The sequence below is a fragment of the Ambystoma mexicanum genome, chromosome 9, assembly GCF_040938575.1.
Source record: "Ambystoma mexicanum isolate Mex_15411 chromosome 9, UKY_AmexF1_1, whole genome shotgun sequence".
Lineage (NCBI taxonomy): Eukaryota > Metazoa > Chordata > Amphibia > Caudata > Ambystomatidae > Ambystoma > Ambystoma mexicanum.
The window spans coordinates 674492602-674519770 of NC_090931.1; the positions used below are offsets into that span (position 1 = coordinate 674492602).

Consider the following 27169-nt stretch of genomic DNA (forward strand, 5'->3'; position numbering starts at 1 on the left):
CTGTCCGCCGGCGGGTTGTAGACGCCAGCATGCTCCCGACTTCGCTGTTCCACCCCCGCAAGTTTGGTCATGCTGCATGTTCTCTCAGGGGGCTTTGCTTCCATCTGGTGGTATTCACTCGCTGGCGGTTGATTTCCTTCTCGGCTTATCCCTTCCTTCAGTCCTTCCTTGCCTTTCTTAATCTTCCGTTCACAGTGAGGTTTTTATAGCATGCTTTGTTATTACCAAATTTAATGGTACTGAACCTCAGAAGAATTAATAGCTGAGTCAGCGTGGCTGCATTTGAACTTGTGAAATGCATGCAAAATGCATGCTTGCCCAGTGATGTGAATGCTTAACCCATGAGCTATTCACTCAGTATTGGAACCTAAAAGTGTGAACAGATCAAGCCATAATTAACTAGCATAAATTGACATATAAACACAGTGCACAGCAGAACCCTGTATGTCCGTGAAATAGAGGCAGTCTTCAAGGTATGAGGCACAGTGGAATAAACGCAAGATTTTTTTTCTGGAGACACAACCTTGAATTTTGGTATTCAACATTATTCAAACTAATCTTATCTTTAAGTAGAACGCATACATTTCACCAAATAATGAAGCTAGGCATTAATATAATTTCAATAGATTTGTATTGAACAGGGTCATACATAATTGCATCAGGAATTTTACCGAAATATGTATTAAATTTGTGGCATGCATGTACATTAGGAAAGAACTTTGGAAGAAAGAACAATTAGCTGAAAGTGCAACAAGCAGTTAATTGTATCAATACTTCATCATCATTAAACTGCAATATACAGATAACATGATCATTCTACATGCTCTAAATCAATACACAGTTAAATCATATTTTCCACTATATAGAAAGGTTTGCACTGAATATGAAAACCTTACAATTTTATTTTTTATTTAATACAGACTCTCAATTTTAATTAAATGTTAAGCAAACTTGGACAGCCATTGTGCATTGGGTACTAATGGTAAACACAGCCGATATTTGGAATTTTGCCTGTCTGCATGACCCCATATGCATCGTCACTGCATGCAGTGTAATCTGCAAGGGGAGAGTTGGAGCATTGAACTTGTATGTGTACAAGCTAAAGATAGCATTTGGTAGACTCACTTCATGAGCAGTGGAAACAGGTGACCCAGAGGAGGTGGAGGCCCATTCTCTAGCGGTTGAGATTAACTGCATTGTGCAAAACCTCGCCCTTGGCTGGCTTAATACACACACCATCATCTACATTCTGAATTTGGAAGAGCTAAGGGGTATGAAGTTTGGTTGCACCTACGCATGACTGAACTTCACTGCTGCATGTGCACCAACGGCACTGGGGCTGAAGGTGCAGCAGAGATGCTTTCTGCTCCACTGGGACCTCACCACACGGTGCCATCAGAACATCAGGAACAGAGAACTTGATAGTGAAGCAAAAACAAATAGAACTGAAATCAATCCAAAATGTTGGAAATTGACAAAAGGGAAAAGGAAATTGAATTGGCTCATTAGGAGAGACCGGCAGTAGGTCAGTTGGCTCACCAGCTCGAAATAAGGAAATCTGAATTGTCTCAAAACTCTACTGTTTCAGACTCTGGGAATGGCTCCAGCTCCTCTTCTCTCTCCACATTCTCTGGTATCCTCCTTTACTTCGTCCATAAAACTTTGTCTGCATTCACCTTGCCTACATTTACTTAGCCAGACATTCACTTTGACTTTCATTTACTTCTTCATGCCTTTACTTTATCTGCATCTTCACATTGTGTAGGTGGATGTAGTTAAGGTTAGCTTAAGGATAGGGTTGGGGGTCAAGGGGCGGCAGGGGGAAGAAAACGGGATATAAAAATGTGGATGCAGAGAGTCTCACCCTGTAATGAGGAAGTGGATGCTAGGAGAAGTGAAAGACAGAAGAAGTAAAGGTATGGAGCAGTAAACGTGTCAGTCATTGTTTGGCAAAGTGAATGCAGGCGAAATAAAGACATACATACCATTCCCCAGGGACCTAAGGAGTATATAAGATGAGAAGATTGACATCCTTGACTGGTTGGTTGCCTTTAGATTAGTATGTGTTATGATATGATATGTTATTTATAATATGCTTAATACCCAGAGGTTTCTAAGCGCGGACACGGGCATTGAACCTGTTGTGCTCCGGGTCCTCTTGATTTCAAGGCGAGCACGTTGCCCCTGAGCTATCCTCACGAGAAATGTATTGGTGGAGTGTGGATGATCAGGCTGCCTGTCTCCTTAATAGACTCTCCCAGGGTGGTTGTCATACCATTCTTGAGTTAAAAGCTGGTTGCAGACGGGTGTGTGCCAGAATGAAAAACACACATTTTTAAGTTTGGGTGGACTTCTTCCCAATATATATATTTTTTTTAAATTCATTTTTATTAACTTGACAGCACAACAAAGAAACAACAGAGGGAGCCACATGGCACCAGCGCTAAGAACAAGCAGTGCGAGTATTAGACAATACAAATGAATAAAATATGACATATTGGTAAAAGGCAGATTACAAGTTATTGCATATACACCTTAACAGGTCAATGACTAAGGGGAACCACCTGGGGAAACAGAGGGAGAAGTTGATGGTGAGGCCAAGGCAGAGATAAAGTCTCGGAATCTCGGCCAAATATCCCTTGGCCTGGAGCGCGAACACTGCAACGCACCCCAGGACTGCTCGGTGTCGTGAGCCAATGTGACCGATCTAAGCCATTGTGTATAGGTAGGGGCTCTAGGACGGAGCCAACATAGTAGTATACAGCGGACTGCCAGCAGCATGCAGAGGCCTGCCAGTTTCTTAGAGTCTCGAGGCAACTTGGGGAAATCGTGGAAGAAGCAGTGCAGTGGGGTAGGTGTTATCGGGTGTTCCAGAATGTCGGACAATGTAGAGCAAATGTCTAGCCAAAATTGGGATAGGCGGGGGCAGAGCAACAACATGTGTATGTAGGTAGCCTGGTCTGCGCCACACCTGGGACAGGAAGGGGGGTGAGCATCAAACATGCAATGGAGTCTCATGGATGTATGATGATATCTGTGCAAGATTTTAAACTGGATAAGTTTAAATTTGGTGTTGTAGGAGACCTCGTGAGTACGGGCGCACATCCGACCCCACCTCATCAGTGATCTCAGAGCCGAAGTCCTCCTCCCACCTGCGCCGCAGCTTGGCGAAGTGGGGGGCCGCTCTAGTTTGCAATAAGGAGTAAAGTCTAGACACCTTGCCCTTGAAGGAGAGATAGGAGCAGAGCTCCTCCACTATAGGTTCATCAGGGGGCAAGGCGGGGAAATGCGGGTATCTGGACTTAAGATGTCCACGGAGTGACGAGTACTGCAGCCACACCGAAGGTCGACGCCTAAGGGAGGGAGGAAGGTCAGACCATTCTATAAAGTTACCCTGTTCAAAGACATCGCGCAGAGACAAGAAGCCAGCAGCGGCCCAGCAAGTGACCACTGAAAGTGGAACGTGCGGAACATCGGGCAGGAAGTTCCACAGTGGGAGATCACTGTGGAAAGGATAGGGGATGTCGACCATGGACCAGAATTTGGACACAGCCAGAGACGTACTGGCTACAGGATTTGCAGAGTTTGAGTCAGGGGCAATCGGTTGGAGGACCAGGGAACCGAGCACACGGTCACAGACCGTGAGCTTCTCGAGACGAACATGTGGGGGGGGGGATCAGTGGTATTGAACCAGAATGCAGCAAACTGTCATGATCACTGCTTCCAAGGAGCCAGGACCAGCCCAACGTCCTTGGAAGCAGGCCCCTAACCCTAATCCTAAGCACCAGCCGGTCCCCACTGGGACCTTTTGGACCTTGTCCTGGCGCCGGTGGCACCAGGCTCATCAAAACCATTGGTCCCGGCACTGGAAGCGCCGGGCTCATAATAGGTGTGAAGATGCTTGGGTGGACTTACCTGCAGCAGACCATGCTGCTTACTTACCAGCCACTTAGAAGCCATCTGAGAACAGGAACTACTTTCTTACCTGGGTGGGGCAGCTCTACTCCCTGGATACAGCACTGTAACCCTTCTGGAAACTGGAACTCTTTTCTTACCTAGGCGGGGCCGTGGAAGAAGACGCCTCATCACTCCAAGGCTATTTAAACCACACCCGATAGATGAAGCGTGCTTCGCGTTATTCTGCATCTGCAGCAGAACGCTCACCGAGTCTGCTCCGGCCTTTCTTCTTCCGATCCTGGACCTGCAAGAATCCTACTTACCATTTCAGTATCCAGACATCATCAGCACCTGCAAAGAACAAACAACAGGTTAGCAAGGCGAACTTTACACGCAGTGCTTACTTACCTGATCCATCGGCTGCGGCCGTTTCTTCACGCCGCATCTACACCTGCAAGAACAAAAGCATTGCCATACTTACCGGCACGCTGTGAATTCCGGATTTCTTCGTTCTGCATCGCCGCCTGTGAAGACAAAGTATCGTTAACAACTTACTGGCATTCCGCGGACTCCGGCCCTGCAACCCAACATCTGAAAGGCAAAAGAAAAGACATTAAGCAGGTATTTACTTACGTCCATCACGCTCTTCGCAATAAAACGCCTGCGAATTCTCCGGCGTCTCTTTAACACGAGCTAAGCTGCAAGGAAAGAGACAGTTAGAGCGCTTGCCATACTTCCGAACTTCCAAGCGCTTCACTTCATCGTTCATCTCAAGAGCCCTGCAATACATAAGGGAAAGGCATTATACAGAGTCTGCATATAAACGTGCCACGCATGTAAAGACTATAAAGACAAAAGGTGTCCAGAAACTCACCGCTCGTGCAGATAACGACCGTAACCATCCTCTGAATTCAAGAGGCCTGTGTTTCACCAGTGAAGGAACTGGCAACGGCACCCTGCACCAGACGCAGATGGAGAGCCCAGCATTCACCTATATAAGGTGAGCACGTTGACCTGGGGGCTCTACGAAAAAGCTGGGAAGAGAGAGAGAGAGGGACATTCAACAACCCAGACCATTAACCCCCATATTCTTTCACCTACAGAAACCTCACTCTTCGAGTCCGACACACAGTGCGAAGAGGTTCGACCCCAGAAGCCAATCGAGTCCTGCACATCACTTTTCGAGTCACAGACAGCTTCCTGCCAAGACCCGCGCCTCGGTGGGAATCAGGTGAGCGTTACAGAACGCGAAGCCCACCACAAAACTCCTACCCAGGCGCAATGGAAACCTCAGACACTGATCAACTAGCCCAGTTGCTCGGGGAATTAAGAGCAGAAGTACATGCAGCTCGTCAAGAAACGAACTCTCTAAGAAGAGGATTGATACTTTCCAAGGAACGAACAGAGGACCTTGCTAGGCAGTTGTTACAAACGCAGGCAGGACAGACACCTTTGCCTGTTCCAGGAGGAAGTTATCCTTCTGCATCATCTTTAAATCCAGTGCAAATCAATCTGCCCGGTAATGTTCCCTTGGCTCCGCCTGAACGCTTTTCTGGTGATCCAAAGAAATTCGCAGTGTTCATCAATCAGTGCCGCCTACACTTCTTATGTCGACCAGCTGCATTCCCAACAGACCAAGGTGGCTTTCGTGCTTTCTTATCTCAGTGGCAGCGCTGCAGATTGGTCGATCCCTTTAGTCACCCAGGATGATCCGGTTTTACATGATTTTCAAGCCTTCCAGTCCAGCATGGAGAAACTGTTCGCAAGACATGCACAAGGGCAGGCCTTGGACAATGAGCTTCTCTCATTACGACAGGGTAATCAAGACCTCTTGACTTATATAGCCTCCTTCAATAGACTCATAGTGGAAACACTATGGCCCGAGGACAAGAGAATAACGCTTTTCTACAGAGGCCTGCGTGGAGAGCTCAAAGATGTGTTAGCGCAAGTTGTGAATCCTCCACAAGAATGTTCTGACTATATTGACTTAGTTGTCCAATTGGACCATAGACTACAGAACAGGAAGGCAGATCGTTCCAGATTTGATACCCGAGTGTTTTCTAAACCACAGACCTCGAATAAGGGAGCTGACACTGTGGAACCTATGCAAATAGGGGGCCAGAAAGAGCGGGAAAGAAGAAGGCAGCTGCAATTATGCCTCTATTGCGGAAACTCAGGACACTTTCTTCGGGACTGTCCAGTGAAACCAGCTAAGAAGACTGTAGGAGCCGCGGATACCTGTACCACAAATTCTGAGCAGGGAAACGACCTCGCCCGACAAGAGTAGAGGTCCTCTTGCCGAGCGTTAAGATCTGTCCCGTGACCTCGCATTTCGTGATACCCATGGTCCTCATTAGTCCTGAACGTCCGGATCGTTTGCATGCAATTGAAGCTTACATTGACAGCGGAGCAATCGGTAACTATGTGGACCGTGAAATGGTATCAAGGATGAATCTACCCCTTGTCCCTAAGGCAGTGAAAGACGTCATCACTACTGTGGATGGCACGGAGATAGCCTCCGGACCAGTAACGCATGCCACCCAAGAAGTGAGGCTAGTGAGTCAAGATGGACACCGGGAGAGAATCGTGTTTGATGTAATCAAGGCCCCTCAGTTCCAGATCATTCTGGGAATCCCTTGGTTAGAGAAGCACAATCCTCAGATCGATTGGCGAGCAAAGACGGTTCAGTTTCCAGAGTGTTTTACCACTTGTTATCCTCGGCCTGATGTTTCACTGGCGGCAATCTCTTCTGAGGAGGTGCCCAAATTACCTCCCGAATACCAGGAATTCCAAGACGTCTTCCGGAAGGATCAATCCAACATCCTGCCTCCTCATAGGTCTTACGACTGTCAAATAGATCTGATACCTGGAACAACTCCTCCTTGCAGCAGGATTTATGCCCTCACCGAGCCAGAGAACCTTCACCTCAGACAATACCTAGACCAGTACCTAGCTAACGGGTTTATCCGTCCTTCAAAATCTCCAGCTTCATCGGCTTTGTTCTTCGTTCCGAAAAAGGAAGGAGACCTTAGGACTTGCATAGATTACCGCGCCCTGAATCAGATCACCGTTAAAAACAGATACCGTTACCTTTGATCCCTGAACTCCTGGATCAAGTCAAAGATGCATGTATATACACAAAGTTGGATCTCAGAGGAGCCTACCACTTGGTACGGATAAAAGAGGGCGATGAATGGAAAACGGCCTTCCGCACCAAGTACGGGCTATTCGAGTATCAAGTGATGCCCTTTGGACTGTGTAATGCTCCTGCTGCTTTCCAGTATTTTATGAACGATGTCCTTAGAGAACTCATAAACGTGTGTGTTGTTGTCTACATTGATGACATCCTCGTCTATTCATCATCTGAAGAGGAACATCAGAGACACGTTAAAAAGGTTCTCGAGAGATTGCGTCAACATAATCTTTTTGCTAAGCTTGAGAAATGCGTTTTCAACGTAACGGAAGTCGAGTTCCTGGGATTCATATTGTCACCTAACGGAGTCCATATGGATTCAAAGAAAGTTGATGCAATCATCAAGTGGCCATCACCAACCTCTGTAAAAGGAGTTCAAAGCATGTTAGGGTTCGCTAACTTTTACCGCAGATTCATTCCTGAATTTTCTCGGATAGTCCAGCCCATCACCGCTCTGTTGAAGAAGAACAAACGTTTTGAGTGGTCTTCTGAAGCAGAACAAGCTTTTCAGGACTTAAAAGCTAAATTCATTTCTGCACCTGTTTTAAAACATCCTCGCCCAGAACTCCCCTACATCGTGGAAACGGATGCTTCTAGTCTTGCTATGGGGGCAGTTTTATCACAAAGAGATCCGGTCACACACCAACTACATCCTGTTGCCTTTTGGTCCTGCAAGTTTTCGCCTCCCTAGATCAACTATTCAATTACAGACAAGGAACTTTTGGCCATCAGATCGGCCTTTAAAGCCTGGCGGCATTATCTTCTAGGAGCCAGAAAGCCAAAGCTCAGTCTTCCAGACAGCTTCGCTGGGCTCTGTTTCTAGCAGAATTTGACTTCATAATTACTTATCGACCAGGCAGTAAGAACGGAAAAGCAGATGCTCTCTCCCGGATGGGAGTAGATGAACATTTGACCAATCCAGAACCAATACCCATAATCCCAGAACAAAGAATTTTGGGTTTGGTCAGCGCTCAATCTTTTGAAGACATCAAGACCATGGTTAAATCACTCCTAACTCCGGGCGATTTGCAAGATTGGCAATTAAAGGGGAAAGAATTGTCAGTGGATCAAGACCTACCATATTTCTGAGGACGATTGCATTTACCCTGTGAGAAAATACAAAAACAAGTAATCTCCTGTTATCACGACTCTCTAATGGAGGGTCATCCTGGCATTACCAAGACCATGGAAAAGATTAAAAGACATTTCTGGTGGCCGTCATGGAAAAAGGATATTAGAGACTTTGTAATCTCCTGTGGTGTGTGTGCCCAGAATAAAAGTCAGAAGGAGAAACCAGCCGGCCTATTACAGCCGCTAGACATCCCTCCCTGTCCATGGCATACCCTGTCCATGGATTTCATCACGGACTTACCTCCATGCTCGGGGTATACTACCATTTTAGTAGTCATGGATCTATTCTCCAAGATGGCTCACTTCATTCCCCTGAAGGGTCTACCATCAGCCTCAGTATTGGCCCGAGAATTCTTAGAAAACATCGTTCGGCTACACGGTTTTCCCTCGGGTTTAGTCTCCGATAGAGGAAGTCAATTCATCTCTCACTTCTGGCGCAGTTGCTGTCGTCTAGCCCAAATTGATGTAAGACTTTCAACTAGTCACCATCCTCAAACTGACGGACAAACCGAAAGGACAAATCAAACTCTAGAGCAATATCTACGTTGCATGCTCCAACAAACTGAAAACCCCTGGAAGGATATTCTTTGGATCGCGGAATACGCTTACAATAATTCGATTCATTCTGGAACAGGGAAGACTCCATTCTTCCTACTATACGGACACCATCCTAGAACCTCTAACCTGGATCCTCCCCAAGAATTCGAAGCACCTGCTGTGGATCACTTGCACTCGGAGATCACCCGTGCTTTTAAGGAAGCCTCGGCCCATCTGCAAAGAGCTAAAGCTCAATTCAAAAGAGGAGCAGATCGACACCGTAAAGAGGCTCCTCACTACGCTGTAGGAGATCAGGTCTGGCTATCCACTAAGCACCTGCCTCTAAAGGGACCCTGCACCTTCATCCCGAGATACCTTGGACCCTATCTCATATCTGCCATAATTAATCCGGTGGCTGTCAAATTGGAGTTACCTACGCATATGAAAATACACCCAGTATTCCATGTCTCCTTATTAAAACCAGTACAACCAGAAACCCGATTGACTGAATTCCCAGAACCGGTTTTAGTAGATGGAGAACTTGAATTCGAAGTTAAGAACATCCTAGACTCCAAGATCTCCAAATCTAAGTTATATTATCTGGTTGATTGGAAAGGTTACGGCCCCCAGGAAAGGTCTTGGGAACCTTCAGAATATGTCCACGCACCTCGTCTGGTCAAGAAATTCCATCTGAATCACCCCGACAAGCCAAAACCCCCGGAGAAGACACGCTTAGGAGGGGCCTTGAGGGGGGGTACTGTCATGATCACTGCTTCCAAGGAGCCAGGACCAGCCCAACATCCTTGGAAGCAGGCCCCTAATCCTAAGCACCTGCCAGTCCCCACTGGGACCTTTTGGACCTTGCCCTGGCGCCGGTGGCACCAGGCTCATCAAAACCATTGGTCCCGGCACTTGAAGCGCCGGGCTCATAATAGGTGTGAAGATGCTTGGGTGGACTTACCTGCAGCAGACCATGCTGCTTACTTACCAGCCACTTAGAAGCCATCTGAGAACAGGAACTACTTTCTTACCTGGGTGGGGCAGCTCTACTCCCTGGATACAGCACTGGAACCCTTCTGGAAACTGGAACTCTTTTCTTACCTAGGCGGGGCCGTGGAAGAAGACGCCTCATCACTCCAAGGCTATTTAAACCACACCCGATAGATGAAGCGTGCTTCGCGTTATTCTGCATCTGCAGCAGTACGCTCACCGAGTCTGCTCCGGCCTTTCTTCTTCCGATCCTGGACCTGCAAGAATCCTACTTACCATTTCAGTATCCAGACATCATCAGCACCTGCAAAGAACAGAAACAACAGGTTAGCAAGGCGAACTTTACACGCAGTGCTTACTTACCTGATCCATCGGCTGCGGCCGTTTCTTCACGCCGCATCTCCACCTGCAAGAACAAAAGCATTGCCATACTTACCGGCACGCTGTGAATTCCGGATTTCTTCGTTCTGCATCGCCGCCTGTGAAGACAAAGTATCGTTAACAACTTACTGGCATTCCGCGGACTCCGGCCCTGCAACCCAACATCTGAAAGGCAAAAGAAAAGACATTAAGCAGGTATTTACTTACGTCCATCACGCTCTTCTCAATAAAACGCCTGCGAATTCTCTGGCGTCTCTTTAACACAAACTAAGCTGCAAGGAAAGAGACAGTTAGAGCGCTTGCCATACTTACGAACTTCCAAGCGCTTCACTTCATCTTTCATCTCAAGAGCGCTGCAATACATAAGGGAAAGGCATTATACAGAGTCTGCATATAAACCTGCCACGCATGTAAAGACTATAAAGACAAAAGGTGTCCAGAAACTCACCGCTCGTGCAGATAACGACGGTAACCATCCTCTGAATTCAAGAGGCCTGTGTTTCACCAGTGAAGGAACTGGCAACGGCACCCTGCACCAGATGCAGATGGAGAGCCCAGCATTCACCTATATAAGGTGAGCACGTTGACCTGGGGGCCCTACGAAAAAGCTGGGAAGAGAGAGAGAGAGAGAGGGACATTCAACAACCCAGACCATTAACCCCCATATTCTTTCACCTGCAGAAACCTCACTCTTCGAGTCCGACACACAGTGCGAAGAGGTTCGACCCCAGAAGCCAATCGAGTCCTGCACATCACTTTTCGCGTCACAGACAGCTTCCTGCCAAGACCCGCGCCTCCGTGGGAATCAGGTGAGCGTTACACAAACTGTGATTGGGCCACCACCCAGTATCTGACAAAATCGGGTGCGCTAAAGCCGCCCAGCGCCTTAGGGGTGGATAGTGTGGAAAGTTTGAGGCGGACGGCCCCGGAGTGCCAGAGGAAGGTATTACATATGCGGCGCAGTGTTCGAAAGAAAGTGTCCCCTGGCCATAAAGGCAGATTGGTAAACCGGTACAGCAATTGGGGCAATACAACCATTTTGAGTATTCCAATCCTACCTGCTAGCGAAAGGGGAAGTTTAGTCCAGCTGGAAGTTTTAGCCTCCAGGTTAGTTAAATAAGTATGGAAGTTATCATCGCGCAACTGAGGCGTGTGGCGGGAGACCGCCACCCCTAAGTAGGTAAAACTGTTAGGAGACCAGTTAAACCCATGTGGGTGGGGGGGCGCCAGTGTGGAGTCTGTAAGCGGAAACAGTGTAGACTTAGAGCAGTTAACCCTCAAACCGGAAATGTCACCAAATCGAGCCACATCAGTCAGGATAGGCAAAAGGTTGACCGCCGGGGATCGAACGTACAGGAGGGTATCGTCAACGTAGAGGGAGACTATGTCGGTCTGGCCAGTCGTGCGTAACCCCCTGTGTGAATGCGATTGTCTAATCATGTCAGCGAAGGGCTCCATGGCGATATCAAAGATGAGTGGGGAAAAGGGGCATCCCTGGCGGGTACCTCTAAATATCTGAAAGGGGGAAGAGCATCTATCTTCTGTGCGGACCCTAGCCGATGGGGAGGTGTAAAGAAGCTTTATCCAGGTGCGGAAGTTGGGGCCAAATTTACATTTCTCAAGAACACACCACAGGTATCTCCATGAGACCGAATCGAATGCCTTTTGCATGTCCAATGTAGCTGCTACTGCCTGAGTGGAGGGGTCGATTTGGCTGATTACATTGAAAAGTCTCCTCAGATTGAGGGACGTGGACCTACCGGGAACGAAGCCGGCTTGGTCAGGATGGATAATGTGGGACATGAACGGGGCTAAGCGGTTAGCAAGAAGTTTGGCAAGTATTTTGATGTCACTATTAATCAGAGAGAGGGGGCGGTATGAACTGCACTGCGTAGGGTTTTTACCTGATTTAAGGAGCACTGTAATCAACGCCTCCCGGAGGGACGGTGGAAGTATGCCCCTGTCGCATGATTCCTCCCAGAGCGTCAGTAGGTGCGGCGCTAGTTGGGCCTTAAATCTTTTATAGAAGTCTATCGGAAGCCCATCGGGGCCAGGGGCTTTACTGGATGCCAATGACTCAATGGCCTCAACAATTTCCTCTAGGGCAAAAGGCCTCTCGAGAGAGGCACCAGCGTCGTCTGATAGCACTGACAGAGGAAGGCTCTCTAAAAAGGAATTGATGTCAGAAATCTGGGATCCGTCTACCTCGGAGTATAGGGACGTGTAGAACGCGAGGAACTCGGAGTTAATGTCCTGAGGGGAGGTGGCGAGTGTGCCATCCGGTCTAGTGATGGCCGGGATATTGGGGGCGCCAAATTCGCGGTGCAGTAGTCTAGATAGCATTCTGCCGGGCCGTTCACCCTCGCCATATTTCCTCGCCAATTGAGGGGAGTCCAGGAATTTAACCTCGCGCTCGGCAAGGCCCCGGAACCTGTCCAGCTCAGAACCCAGCAACGCCAGAGTGGCCGGGGAGTGGTCAACCGCATATTGGGCTTCGTAGACGGATAGGGCTGATTCGCTGGCAGCAATATCGGCACGAATGTCTTTCAGTATGCCGCTGCACTTGGAGATGGCAACCCCTCTAGTGTGTGCTTTAAAGGCCTCCCAGAGCACCGCCTGCGTTGAAACAGAATTCATATTGATCTCAAAGTATTCTTCGATAGAGGACTCAAGCTCAGAGACAAACGCCTGGTCAAGGAGCGCACGGGGGCATATCCTCCACTGTCTTGTTTTGTTGGTGTCTAGTCCCCAGTTTAAGGAGATGAGTACAGGTGAGTGGTCTGACAGTGTCCTGGGAAGGATGGTTAAGCTGGTGGTGCTTTTGATCAGTATGTCCGTGACAAGCCAACTATCTATTCTGGAGTGTGAATCGTGCACTGAGGAGTAATAGGTGTATGTACGGTCATCAGGATAGATCAGGCGCCAGGCGTCCACCAGTGCCAGGCGGGGGAGCAAGGTCAGGATAGAGCATGCCGCCCTGGAGAGCTGGCGGGGACGAGAACCCGATCTGTCCAGGGTGTGATCCAGTATCGTGTTGAAGTCACCACCCCATAGGATAGGGATTAGGGGGTAGCTCTCGAGTAGAGCGGCCAGGTGAAGATAGAAGTCTGGGTCATCAACGTTGGGACCATATATGTTTAGGATGACTATCTCCTGATGTTGTAATATACCGGCGATGAGCACAAACCTTCCAAGTGGGTCTATGTGGGAGTGCTGACATGTAAACTTCAGGCTTTTATGTATTAGGGTGAGGGTACCTCGGCTCTGAGTGGAATAATTAGTGTAATACCTCTGGGGGCCCCATTGCTTGGCGAACCGCTCAGTGCTCAGAGCGGGCGTGGGTTTCCTGAAGACATAGGATCTTCACTCCGTGGCGTTCAGCGTGGAGCTTAATCTGTCTCATCTTTTTATAATTGCCTAACCCCCTGACATTCCAGCTCATAAAGGTCAGAGACATATCAGCCATATTTGGAGGGGTGATAGTGTGATAAGCTAAAAAGGATTCCAGTGAAGTGAACGGGGTGGATCCTAGGTGTATGCGGACTCCCGACCATGTGTATGAATTGATTGGGCGCGGTGCCTGCGGCGCCTCTGGAGGCTGTCAAGTCTTTTTCAAACCATAACATTCCCAACCTACCCCCCACCCGCATCCCTCCCCCAATCAGAGGGACGAAAGCCAAACAGAACCAAAAAAACACATAAATTCTTAGGCATCAACGCCTGGGGGGCTGTTTGCGGCCGGACTATGGCGCGCTGGATCGGGAGAGCGTAAGGAGAGTTATGCTGCGTAGTGGGACAAGTAGGGCGTTAAGGGTGAATGCAAGCAACATCGGGACCGGATCTATAAGCAGAGGGCTCACCCGGATATGGGTTGAGGCCGTGTGCCAGGACACGGAAGCCGCATAGTCGAGTGCAGTCCTAGCCTAGGGGGGGCCCGGGCATCGGGCATGATTGACATAAATAAGTGGGATGAGCGGTGGGGTAGCTCCGAGAGAGGGACCCCACAGGAGATGGTCAATACAGTCTACGATGGCACAGCAGGGCGGGAGAACACACCTACACAGATAGGTAATGGAGCAACATCAACAATATAAACAATAATGAAGTGCGATGAATAGTGGTCAACGCGGGGGGGGGCGCAGTGGCGGCCCCGGCCTGCGGCCTAGGTATAATAGCAATTATAGCAAAACCATGAAGCGAATGTGAACATCGTTTACATCAACCAGGAAAGTGTTCATCAATAAACTTCGAGGCCTCTTCGGGGATGGTGAAAAAGTGTGTTTGATTAGAGTGTTCGATCCTCAGTTTGGCAGGGAAAAGCATGGAGTACTTAACTCCCAGGTCCCCTTTCACCGCCAGGAAAGTTTTACGCTCCTGCTGCACAGCCATGGAGTAATCTGGGTATAAGTGTATCCTAGACGCCCCGAGTTGAAGCTCACCTTTGGCCCTGGCCGCCGGAGCAAGGCATCGCGGTCCCGGAAGTTGAGGATTCTGGCTATGATGGGACGGGGCGGGGCACCTGGCCTGGGCCTTGCAGCCAGGGAGCGGTGAGCTCGCTCCACAGAAAATTGTGCCGAAAGCTTGGGGTTATCCAAAAGAGTCAAAAGGGTACGCTCTACATAGTCCCCCATTGGCTCCCTGATGTTGTCCTCCGGTATGCCAACAATGCAAAGGTTATTCCGCCTGGAGCGGGATTCGAGGTCATCATTTTTCTTTTCGACAATAGAGACTCGGCTGGTCAGGGTGGTCACAGCTGTGCGTAGGGAGACCAGCTGTCCTCTGCGGTGCCAACCCTTGTCTCAATCTCAGCAACCCTGCTGTCCGTTCTTTCGATATGGGCCTTTATGGAAGAGATAGTCCCATTCATATCATCCAACTTAGTGTGGAGCATAGTGAAACCCTCTCGCATGTACTCCATCATTTTGTGCGCATCATCAGAGGCTGAGGGAGCTCCAGTGGGGGGTGACTCCTCCGGAGGGTCAGTAGGTGGCTTGGAGGGAGTTTTAGAAAACATATTCAACGAACTCTGCTTCTTGTTAGACCATGCTCCCTTGGTCATGGTGCTAGGACAAGTCTGGCGTCCAGGATCCGGCACAGAAACGGAGGGAGACCCTCAGAGCGTCGCCACAACGGTCTCACAGGGGGGGAAAAGGCGAGGCGTGGAGAGAAGACAGCGAGGCTGAGGGAGACACCATAGAACACAGAGCAAGCCAGTCAGACACAAGGACCAGAGGAGTAGGCCAGCCGTGAAATTTCCACTGGAATGTCGGGATGATGCGTAGTTATCGAGGCCAGGGATCAGCCCACGTGGATCGCACCCGGAACAGGAGGGTTAGGGCATACAGCAGGGTGTTATTGGTGGGCTGCACGCAAGGGCCCGAGTGCACTGGAAAGCCACACAGAGGTAAGTAGTCTGTGGAGTGAAAGTGGAGCTGAGGAGGGGCACTTCACAGTGGACAGCGAAGTGGAGGGTCCAGATCCGGAATTGTGTTTGGGGACCACAGCCAGAAGCCAGGGGTGGGGGGCAACGGTCCAGGAGAGCGAAGAAGTAGTGCCGGAGCAAGGGTCCCAGCCGTGTCAGCCCGTGAAAAGCGGCGGAGGAGACTGGACGCATAAATAGCGGAGGTCCGCCAGGGCCACAGCAGGAGGATGGGAAGCTGGAGGGACCGCTGGGGCACAGGCCCCCCACACGCCCCACTGCCCCAATGAAACACAGCGCCGTGGATCGGCAGGAGGGGGGGGGAGGCAGGCGAGGTGGAGGCCGGAGAGAACAGTGGTGGCCCGAGGGCAAGTGTCCGGCGAGGGCTCCGGGCCCACAGTCACTGTAGATGGAGGCTGATGATACGGTGAAGCCCGGCGGCCGTGGGGCCTCAAGGAGCAGCAGCCAAGGGGAGGTAGTCTGGTGGCAAGGGCAGATCGGCTCACGGAGTCCGCCGCATGCAAGCCAAGGCCGCAGGAGATTTAGGCGGCCCTCCCTCCCCTCGCACCTCCATACCTTGACAAGAATCCGGAGGACGGCAGGAGCCGCGGAGAATCGGGGGACCCCACGGCACGAGACAGGGGAGCCGAATAGTACGGCGTCTCAAGCGCCGCAAGAGCCCGCAGATGCAGCTGGTCGTGAGCCCGGACGGGATCCGCAGGGTCCTCCAGGAGGGTGGCGAGGTAATCGACGGAGCGCGGGGTGACCACGGGGGCCGGCAGGCCCGGATCGCTGAGGAGGGCTCAGACGCCCCTCCCCCCACCGCGGCCCGCAGAGCCGCGCGCTCAAGTGGGAGGAAGAGCCGCAGCCGGTGGAGCCGCGGGGCAGAGCGGCCAGGCTCAGACAGCCCCCGGCGAAGTCGGAGGGCCGTAGCACGGTCCCAAGGGGGTGGCGGGTGCCAGGAATCCGTGGGGCTGCGGTTGATATGTTCCGGAAGAGGGACCAGCGGTGCACTGGAGGATAACTGCAGCTACAGCGTCTTTTTTAAGGATTATGTCGCTCTCCCAGCGCGGAGCTCTGCAGCTAGGCGGCCATCATGTTTCAGCGCAACAGCGCCCCCCCTTCTTCCCAATATTTAAGAAGGTTCAGAGAATACAAAAAGATGAGAAGAAAGGAATGTACAGTTGATGATTTTGCAGAGTACTCCCTGAAGAACCTGAATAGCTAGATGGATGGTCATAAAGCAAACTTGCTTTATGACCTGGTCCTTTTGGTCATGCTTGAACACTCTTGATTTACACCCCTGAATTGAGACAGCACTTGACCGACTCTAAGGAGTTGGATCCTGAGAGGTTGGCAGTCGCTGCTGACTTCTGGGTGTCCCATAGGGTAGTGCACAAGAACCAAGGGGCTCCTTATAAGCATGAGGAAGAGAAGAAATAGAAATTGAAAGAGGGTACTAGTGATAACATCCACCCATCCAAACAGAACAAATGTAGTAAGGAATGGGGATAAGTGAGATGGGCACTATGGTAAGGCTAGTGGGACTCCTGCTACTGAACAGGAGTCTAATCACATTTTGCCTCCGTTATTTAAGTCCTTTGTTACTTGTATGGCTTTTGGAACAAGCGACTGATGAGGGACCCCAGATATTGGGGGTCCACACTGCGAATTTTGCTTTCTCTCAAGATAAGGGAAGTATAATCTCAGGGTCTCATTCCCTTCAGCTGAAGAACCTAAGGAAGGTCTATGTCTAGAAGTCCAAAACAAAAGTCTGTCTGTGTCAAAACCTATGCTTGCACTCACGCCTAATACGTTGTACTGGCCTTCCTGCTCCTCTTCCCCACAGGCTTCTTCCTCTCTCGCTCTCCATGCTTCTCGCTTTATATACCTGTGAGTCTCTATCAGGCTGCAGGTGTGATGTTCAATGGCTCCTTTGCCTGACCACAATTAGTCCAATTAACAGGACCTGCCTGACCTTCAGCTCTATAGCCTTCAGGCTCCCTCTTCTTCGTCTCTGTACTATAATGGTGTTTGTAATCTCCATAACTCCTGGAGTTAGTTTCGCTTTTAAGCACTTTGTCTGATTTTAGGGGGAGAAGTAGGATATGGGCAGCAATATCCTACAAAGGCTGAGGGAGCGTAGGGTAAATCACTGTCTGAAAATGGGGGATATCATGTATCGCCCTCTGGCACCCTCTCCCCAATTCCCAAGGACCCTCCGCCCAGGTGATCCTCCCTCACTAGTCCACTCCCAGGGTTGGGATCCAAAAGCAATGATCCTTCCCTGGCCATCTGAACAGAAGATCCCTGGGGAGTGGAAGTGAGAGTACCTTCAGGTTTCGCACACCCTGATAACACAAAATCTTATTTTAAGGACAGTGCCATTATTAATTTCCAGGAATCAGGTGGCATCAAGGGCACTGGGGCCATGATGGCAGTGGTAGGCTACACCATTGTAGATGCAGAGGCAGTTGCTAAGACGCCTTTGAGACCTGCCAAGCTGGCAGATGGCCCTCCTCAAATGTTCCCTGTAATGCATGTTGCTCCTGTAAATGGGGTGACTGTAATATTACATGTGAGCAGTCAGGCAAAGTTTACATGCATGGTGCTGTTAGGCAATTACTTTAGGGGTTGGGTTTGGTCTCCAACACAGTTAACTTTAGGCGTCAACCCAGTTTGGCTTCAGATTTAGGCAAGACGAATCCTAAGCGAAAGACATTTGGGAAACTCAGTGCCTTTACAGAGGAGCATTGAGCTGAGCCAGAGGGAGTTGACTGTATACCCCTGAGCCTACTCCTGACCGAGAGGAAGTGTAGGGGAGTATTTTTCTTTTTTTTGTGTAAAATCTGTTTTTATTTTAAAACGCTTACAGTCATACATGAATCTTGTGTTCAAATGTCTTCTTTTTTGTATATAGTATTGAAGCAAGCAGTGTTATACAGATATTACATATTTTAACAATTCTAAACATCATACCCTCCCTCATCAACTTAACGGCCATTCTGGAACCCCCCTCCACCATCCAGGACATGCTTTAATTGCATCAGTGTCAATATGCATTATCAGCTACCCTATCTTGTTGTTGTGATACGCTCAGCCTCATGACTGTGTGGCATCATTTGAAGTGAAGCCCATATCTTAACATTTTCTCAGTCGGAGTTCATGTGTATGGTTCCAAGAGTTCCCAGTACCGAACCCCTTCACTGAGCCCATCCTTGATTGCCTTTTAAAGGGGGCTCGTTCTAGTAGACATGTCTTCGAGGGAAGTGCGGTCTTCCAATGGATAACCAGGAGCTTACGCACAGTGAAGAATATAAGGCTCATGAGTCTACGCGTTAATTCTTCTGTGTGCCATTCTTTTTCATCTGCCCCAATAGCATCATATTGGGAGTGAACCTAATGTTCGCCCAGTCTATGTCTGAAATCTGTTGGTGTACCCTACGCCAGTATGGGTTGAGGGCAGGGCAATACCACATTACGTGACCCATGGTGCCTATGCTATTGCAGCCTCTCCAGCATACTGCAGTGGGGTTTAGCCCCATTTTAAAGAGCTTGGCTGGGCTGTAATACAGTTGTTGTAATTAAGCAATATGACCCGAGCGACGGGGGCATAACCGACTCAAGTAATGACCCGGGGCCCATAGTTATAGGCTCGAGCGAAGCGAGGGCCTTAACGAAGGCCCCGGGGCATTACCTGAGTCGGTAATGCCCCCGTCGCTCGGGTCATATTGCTACTAGTACCCCGGCCCGCATTATGTGCATGACCGGGGCACTAAAAGCATTTTTTTCTGTCCCGAAACGCGGTGGCGTTTCGGGACAGAAAAAGTATAAATAAAATGACCAAGAAAATGGCCGCCGCCATGGAAATGGAAAACAGAGTCCGTTTTCCCTTTCCATGGCGGCCATCGGGAGCGGACGCGTTGGGAACACTTGTTCCCAGCGCGTCCGCTCCCGAAAAAGGATCAAAAAGAAGGTAAGTGGGGTTGGGCGGGCGGGAGTGGGACGGGGGAAGAAAAAAAAAATGAACTGCGTCCCCGGCAGGGGACGAGGGAAGCCTGCAGCCGTATAGTCTCTGTTTTTAACATGTCAAAACAACCAGGGTCCACAACAAACTACCTGCTAATGTATTAGGCTGGGAGATTCACATGGTACCTCAGGTGAGCAAGGCTAAATATCGTGTTGAGAAAAATATACAGACGGTAAAGTCGGAATTAACAAAAGTATAAATGCAATTTTATTATTTAGAACATAGTAAAAAAAATGGACAGGAAGGATGAAGCCCATTCAAGTAAAAACTTAACAATGAATCACATAAAAAACACAACAGAAAGAAACATACAGACTGGTATTTTTTGCCATTCCAAAAAATGTTTGTCCTAAACCCTCAAAGTGGTGTTAGTAATTGGTAGGTGACTTAGTAAACAATTTTGTTATACAAAACAAAAGTCCCCACTAGAGGTGTGTCGACAGTAACAGGATCTGTTTCCAGCCCCAAAGGGGTTCCTACAAATAGCCGAAATTAATAGCAGATGTATATTATTCCCATTGAGGCTTTCATCAGGACACTTACAATCCAATTTAGAAGGCTTTTTGGATGTCGTTTTGATGGTCTTTTTTACACTTTACACCAGTATTTCTATAAAAAACCATAAAAAACATTTTTACCGACCAATCTTGCTTCGCCATACCACCCCTGAGGTGACAATTGATATTCTAGACAGCCTAAGCGTCTAGTCTTTATACGCATCAGCATGCTTGTGTATATATGCAAGCTCAAGAAAAAGGGGCATAATTTAAGCCCATGTAACATCAGTTTTACATCATCTTATTTTGTTTCGCTAATAAACAAGGCATAGTGTTTGGGAAATACCCGTGCATGGGAGGGGAAAAGGGTAAAAGGTAAAGGGAAGGGAGGGGGATGAGGAAGGGGAAGGGAGGAAAGTGAGACAAGGGTTTAGTGACTTAAACTCTCTCTACACATATCTATTCAGTGCAAAAAGATCAATCAAGCGGAGTCAATTTGTACCTCTAGGAGCTTTCCCAGGTCATCAAATCCAATTGTTCTATTTCAAAAGCCATATATAATGCCCCAGATAACATGTGTCTTCTGTGCATTCGGCTGGAAAAAGAAGCAGGGATATACCACTTTTTAGTTTTTTCTCCGATGTCATTTACTAACATGGCCATGTTTATTTAATGATTGGTAAGTGCCTACCTTAACTGCAGTAAGGAAGGTGTGAGCTGCATGCCATTTGTGAAGGTGCAGCATTGTCAGGCTCAAATCCCAAATGATTAAGTGCGGGGCTGCAGTATATATCGGAAGGAGCAATATTTTGTAACCGCATCCCTTTCAGGATATCTTACGGTCTCGTAGATGACCTAAGAGAAAGCGGAGTGTGGAGGTGTGAGTCAAAACCATGTGAAAAGGACTGCACAAGATTCCTAAATTTCACACGGCGAGATACGCACGGAATCCAACTTACTTCAAGTATTGAAAGCGGCGGACCCAGCAGTTCGCTGACTGTTCTCGGCGTCTTCATAACGAAAGTCAGCGTTCGAGAGCCAAAATCATGTGATCGGGTTTTGAAACGTCAGTCACGGGTGCGCGTACTCTGTGATTGAAGCACGTCTGTTTACCACCTAGTTCCAAAACAGCTGCAGCGCTCCTTCCTCTTTGATGGAGAGAGGATGGCCGACAGACACGCCGCCCTAATTAGGGTGGGTATGAAGCAGAGGGCTGGGCAGCCCCAAATATAGGGAAAGAATAAAACCTGAGTTCGGGAACACCCCAGAAGGGAGAGAGGGCCAAAGGTGAACTCATTTACTAGGCCAACCAAGCAACACCCAGCTAGGGTGTATAAATTATGCTAATGGGGGGCCCCCCCTCCAGGAGTGCAAAAAGCATCATATATTAGTGATCAGGTGCTACAATGGCCTGGAAAATCAGGTGTTCTGTTCAAATGTAGACGTACAAAAATGGTATGTCTGTGATGATGACACAAAAGGTAGACCGAAGGTGCCTGCCACATGCCGGTAAGTATTAGTCTGATTGGTACAGTGATACACTGGGAAAGCAGACCATTATTTATGCAGGAATAGATTCCATTCGATGTACAAATTAAGACCCTGACTGACCGAGTCCAAATTGTAAATCCATTTCTGTTCGAGTCTGCAGAGCTTCAGTCTCCATCTCCACCACGAGGGTGCGAACCCAGAGTTTGTAGAACACACCAGAAGAACTCATCATGGGTGTGTTGCATTTTTTTGTAATGTTCTACCAGGGGTTTATCTGTTGTACCATTCTTGATACAGGAGTGGTGTTCTCCTATTCTGGTACGGATTGCCCTTTTGGTTTTGCCAATATAACAGAGACCACATGGGCAGATGATACAATAAATCACCCATTTAGTAGCACAGTTGGTGAAGGATTTCAAATGCCAGGTCTTTCCCTTAAGGTCAATGGATTTAAGATTTTTCATAAATTTGGACATAAGGCATTTGCCACATTTGTAGTGACCTGTCACTAGTGGAAGGTCCCATAGTGTGGATTGTGCCGTCCGCACATCTCGTTGTTGTGGGTATGTGTGGACCAATTTGTCTCCAAGCCCTCTGCTTCATGCCCACCCTAATTAGGGCGGCGTGTCTGTCGGCCATCCTCTCTCCATCAAAGAGGAAGGAGCACCGCAGCTGTTTTGGAACTAGGTGGTAAACAGACGTGCTTCAATCACAGAGTATGCGCACCCGTGACTGACGTTTCAAAACCCAATCACGTGATTCTGGCTCTGGAACGCTGACTTTCGTTACGAAGACGCCGAGAACAGTCGGCGAACTGCTGGGTCTCCCGCTTTCAATACTTGAAGTAAGTTGGATTCCGCGTGTATCTCGCCGTGTGAAATTTAGGAATCTTGTGCGGTCCTTTTCACGTGGTTTTGACTCACACCTCCACGCTCCGCTTTCTCTTAGGTCATCTACGAGACCGTAAAATATCCTGAAAGGGATGCGGTTACAAAATACTGCTCCTTCCGATATACTGCAGACCTGCACTTAATCATTTGGGATTTGAGCCTGACAATGCTGCACCTTCACAAATGGCATGCAGCTCACGCCTTCCTTACTGCAGTTAAGGTAGGCACTTACCAATCATTAAATAAACATGGCCAAGTTAGTAAATGACATCAGAGAAAAAACTAAAAAGTGGTATATCCCTGCTACTTTTTCCAGCCGAATGCACAGAAGACACACGTTATCTGGGGCATTATATATGGCTTTTGAAATAGAACAATCAGATTTGATGACCTGGGAAAGCTCCTAGAGGTACAACGTTACTCTGCTTGATTGATCTTTTTGCACTGAATAGATATGTGTAGAGAGAGTTTAAGTCACTAAACCCTTGTCTCACTTTCCTCCCTTCCCCTTCATCATTCCCCTCCCTTCCCTTTACCTTTTCCCCTTTTCCCCTCCCATGCACGGGTATTTTCCCAAACACTATGCCTTGTTTATTAGTGAAACAAAATATGATGATGTAAAACTGATGTTACATGGGCTTAAATTATGCCCCTTTTTCTTGAGCTTGCATATATACACAAGCATGCTGATGCGTGTAAAGACTAGACGCTTAGGATGTCTAGAATATCAATTGTCACCTCAGGGGTGGTATGGCGAAGCAAGATTGGTCGGTAAAAATGTTTTTTATGGTTTTTTATAGAAATACTGGTGGAAAGTGTAAAAAAGACCATCAAAACGACATCCAAAAAGCCTTCTAAATTGGATTGTAAGTGTCCTGATGAAAGCCTCAATGGGAATAATATACATCTGCTATTAATTTTGGCTATTGGTAGCAACCCCTTTGGGGAGGGAAACAGATCCTGTTACTGTCAACACACCTCTAGTGGGGACTTTTGTTTTGTTTTGTATAACAAAATTCTTTACTAAGTCACCTACCAATTACTAACACCACTTTGAGGGTTTAGGACAAACATTTTTTTGAATGGCAAAAAATACCAGTCTATATGTTTCTTTCTGTTGTGTTTTTTATGTGATTCATTTTATTTTTATTTTTTTAAACGGTTTTAATTAATTTTGAAAACAAACGAACAATACAAACCAAACAGGCAGCGCTTTTTGCAACAATCACATGAACATCAATTAGTCAAGACCACTGCTCCCCCAATCCCTCCCCCCTCAAGAGCTTGTTTGTCCTTTCTCTTTCCGTATCTGCTACGTGTGGCAGGGTATCACCTCCTTCTGAGTCTGCAGAATTCGTTATTGTTCCAAACAGTCCTGCTATTAATACTCTCCATGCCATCAGGGTACCCACTTCTTCTTCCCCACTCATGCTACATGCCTCCTGCCATACCACCGTTTCAGCCTCCGCCCATTTCTGCAATTCCCGCCACCATGCCTCCACCCGTGGCTTATGACACTGCTTCCATCCCATGGCAATCCTCCGTTTTGCGAGCACATATGCCAAGTCCTTCAATTTCCCAACATGTTTAAGTTTCCGTGGTCTGGGAAACCCTCCCAACAGGCAGGCCCAGGCCGTATCTATAATGAGCGTGACCCCTTTGTCCGCTAGTTTTTGCGCCACTTGTCCCCAGAAACTCTCAATCACTGGGCAAGACCAAAACATGTGTGTCATATCAGCATTTTCCTTGTCGCATTTTGGGCACGCTTGTCGTCCCGCATTTCCGAACTTAGATATTCTCATCGGGGTGATATAAGCTCTGTGCGTTATATACAACTGTATTTGTTGTAATCTAGCATTTCTTGACACCTCGTTGTGGTATCCCATAGCACGCTCCCACATCCCATCCTCCATCTGTGCTCCCACCTCTGTTTCCCAATCCAACCTCAAATGCGTCAACTCCTTCCCAACCCGGGTCATCACCATCTCATACAATCTAGAGATCTCATGCCCCCCTTCTGATATGTCATATATTGTCCCCATAGTGGCGTCTGGGTCCTCCGCCTATACAGTCTCAGGCCAGATTTTACGAATATTCTGCACCAGCCTTAGGTACATGACATACTGGCCCCTATGCAAGCCCGTCTCTTCCCCTAGTCCTTCAAAATCCCTAATGGTCCCCTCTTGCCAAACATCCCCCAATGTAACCAACCCGACCGACTCCCAGTAGGTCCTGATTATCATCCTTAGCTGCTTGTCTTCCCCTGCCAAAGCAACCAACGGCACCTGCGGGGAACACGGGTACGGGTCCTCCATCATTCGACATACTCTACGCCACATCTTCGACCCCAGCAACATCATTCCCGGGCGCTCCCTCATTTCTGAACTAGGCAACCAAATAATTTCCTTCAGGTAAAACGGAGTGCAGTCCTGTCCAAACAGCCTAAATTCGGGAGTTGCCTCATCAGAGAGCCATTTGACCACATATTGCAACTGACCAGCTACATAATAGGCCTCAAAATTAGGCAGCTTAATACCCCCCCTTTCATGGAAATTCTGCAACTTCCATAGCGCCACTCTATTCCGGGTGCCATGCCATAGGAAGTCTCTGCACATACTATTCAGCTTGGCAAAAAACTTCTTAGGTATCATATACGGAATATTGCTGAAAAAATGTAAGAGCCTAGGCAGGACCACCATTTTAAGCATCGCCCCCCGTCCCATCATTGCCAACGGCAACTTCTCCCAAAACTTCATGCTTATACAGATTTTTCCCACAGCCACCTCGGTGTTATGCAAATGTTCCTCCTCTACCGTATGATACACATCTATTCCGAGGTAGCGGAAGGAACCAACCGCCCATGGTATCGGCAACACTGGCAACCGCTCCGGAAGGGTTCCTCTGTAGCTACCCAATGGGAATATGCTCGATTTTTGGGGGTTCACCGCTATGCCAGACAGTTCTGCATACCTTTCCATTACCTCCAGAATATATTGAAGATTTTCCTCCGGATATTTCAAATATAATAGCAAATCGTCAGCATACAGGGATATTAGGTGTTTCTCACCCCCTACCTCGATGCCTATCATGTCATATTGTTGCCGAAGGTACACTGCCAGGGGCTCCAGGGCCAGAATATATAACATCGGGGACCAGGGGCACCCTTGTCTGGTGCCTCTGCTAAATTGCCACGAACCCTAGCTAGCGGCTCACTGTACAGCAACTTCGCCCACCTAATGTAGCCCGGCCCCATCCCGTATTCCCTCAGGGCCTCCAGCAACCACGACCACCTGACTGAATCGAAAGCTTTGACTGCATCTAAAGACACAACCGCCATTTCACCCTCGCTCTTGCTCCTCCATTCGACCACCCGGTGGAGTCGCCTATGGTTGTGGGTTATATTCCTGTTGGGGACATAACCTGTTTGGTCCTAATGTATCAATTTACTAATAACTCTCCGCAATCTATTAGCCAGGACCGCCATCAATATCTTGACGTCCTGATTCAGCATTGACAAGGGCCTGTAGGAGCCACAGCTATGCCCTGGTTTGTTGGGCGTAGGGAGCGGTATTATGATCGCTTCTCTAAGCGATCCCGGCAACCGGCTCACCTCAAACGATTCATTAAGCATTTCTAGCATGGGGGGGGGGGGAGTACCTCCTCTCTATATGCTTTATAGAATTCGCTAGGAAGTCCGTCCGCTCCCGGGGTCTTACTGGTGGGCAGCTGCCTCACCACCTCATCCAATTCCTCCAAAGTAATCGGTGCATCTAGCTCTTCTCTTTCTTCGGCACTAATCTTAGGTAATCCAATATCTCTTAAAGTTTCCCTTATCTCCTCTCGGCTGCCCCCCCTTTGTCCTCATATAGTGCCCTGTAATAATCCAAGAATGCCTCATTGAGTCCTTCTTGGGTGTCCGCTACCTCTCCATCCTCTCTGGTTATCGTCTTAATCGCGGGGGCCTAGGGGTTTCACTCTTGTATAGCCACGCTAAGAGGCGGCCCGTTTTATCCCCACCTGCATGCTGCCTCTCAACATACTTCTTATAGTTAAGGTTTCAGAGCCTTTCCCAAAGTTCCGCACACCGCTGCTGTAGTTTAAGTACTAGCTCCGCATCCCCCCTCCACTATTGAGTTCCCTTTCCAGTTCATCCTCAGCTCCCCCTAACTCCGTCAGGACCCCACCCTGCAGGTCTTTTGATTTAGCGATGGCAGCACCCCGCAACACCACCTTAAAGGCTTCCCAGAGCGTGCCCGCCGAGTCCACACTGCCAGTGTTCTCTTTGAAATAATGTATAATCTCGTCTCTGATATCCTCTCTGAAGACCGGATCCTTGAGTGTCTCAGCCCGGAGGTGCCACGTCGGTATCCGCGCCCTGGGGCGGCAGTACTGCCACCCCAGGACCAGAGGCGAGTGGTCCGACAGGACCCTCGATTTGTATTCTATTTGGGTGGTCTCTACCACCAAATCTGGCATGGCAAAAAAATAAAGTCTCGTATGCAGTTGTTGCGGGGCTGAGTAATGCGAATACTACTCCCTGTTAGGATGTTTCAGTCTCCAAACATGTGCCAGCCCGAAGTCGTCGAGCAGCGTCTGCAACGCCCTGGCTGCTGGGGTGGGCCTATCAATCTTATCATAAGATCTGTCTACCCTGGATTTCAGCACACAATTAAAATCCCCCCCCAAATAACCGCCCCACCCACACACGTACCC

The 27169-nt window shown here is 48.6% G+C and overlaps 1 protein-coding gene across 1 annotated transcript in view; it reads left to right on the forward strand.

Moving 5' to 3' along the window:
* CARF (calcium responsive transcription factor) overlaps positions 1-27169 on the forward strand; it is a 1085705-nt gene that overhangs the window by 533193 nt on the left and 525343 nt on the right. The window lies entirely within an intron of this gene.